The sequence below is a fragment of the Schistocerca piceifrons genome, chromosome 7 (assembly GCF_021461385.2).
Source record: "Schistocerca piceifrons isolate TAMUIC-IGC-003096 chromosome 7, iqSchPice1.1, whole genome shotgun sequence".
Lineage (NCBI taxonomy): Eukaryota > Metazoa > Arthropoda > Insecta > Orthoptera > Acrididae > Schistocerca > Schistocerca piceifrons.
In genome coordinates this window covers 54,282,571-54,283,497 of record NC_060144.1, presented here as the reverse complement: position 1 = coordinate 54,283,497, position 927 = coordinate 54,282,571, and the positions used below count along the sequence as shown (strand labels likewise).

Below are 927 nucleotides of genomic sequence, written 5' to 3'. Positions count from 1 at the left end.
TAAAAACTTGAAGTACGGTCGTAACTAAAAAATTTGAAGTACGGTTATACCTAAAGAGTAAACTATGACAGCATTTCAAAGTTTTACATTAAATTCGTGCAGCAGTGGTGAACATAGCGCTGCGGTGGTGTAAGGATCAGTATCTCTGCCTAGTAAGCAAGAAGACCCGGGTTTGAGTCCCGACCGCGGCACAAATTTTAATTCATTTCTTCAGCTTCCAGCATTATCGTTCTAATTCAGGCAACAATTATATGAAACTAGTGACCCAACCATGATTCGCATGGGAAGTAGACTGGTCTCCTAAATTAAAGCAAAAAAACCGCTGTTTCCCCTTCCTGTGCCTAATTCACGATATAATTTTAGAAACTGTCAACCAGATTGAGATTTTCACTCTGCAGCGGAGTGTGCGCTGATATGAAACTTCCTGGCAGATTAAAACTGTGTGCTTGACCGAGACTCGAACTCGGGACCTTTGCCTTTCGCGGGCAAGCGCTCTACCAACTGAGCTACCGAAGCACGACTCACGCCCCGTACTCACAGCTTTACTCCTGCCAGTACCTCGTCTCCTACCTTCCAAACTTTACAGAAGCTCTCCTGCGAACCTTGCAGAACTAGCACTCCTGAAAGAAAGGATATTGCGGAGACATGGCTTAGCCACAGCCTGGGGGATGTTTCCAGAATGAGATTTTCACTTTGCAGCGGAGTGTGCGCTGATATGAAACTTCCTGGCAGATTAAAACTGTGTGCCCGACCGAGACTCGAACTCGGGACCTTTGCCTTTCGCGGGCAAGTGCTCTACCAACTGAGCTACCGAAGCACGACTCACGCCCCGTACTCACAGCTTTACTCCTGCCAGTACCTCGTCTCCTACCTTCCAAACTTTACAAAAGCTCTCCTGCGAACCTTGCAGAACTAGCACTCCTGAAA

The 927-nt window shown here is 46.9% G+C and overlaps 1 non-coding gene across 1 annotated transcript; it reads right to left on the bottom strand.

Annotated features, from left to right (window-relative positions):
• Positions 1-442: 442 nt before the first annotated feature.
• Positions 443-517, bottom strand: Trnas-cga. Its single transcript has one exon. It is a non-coding gene; the product is annotated as a tRNA-Ser (tRNA).
• Positions 518-927: the final 410 nt, after the last annotated feature.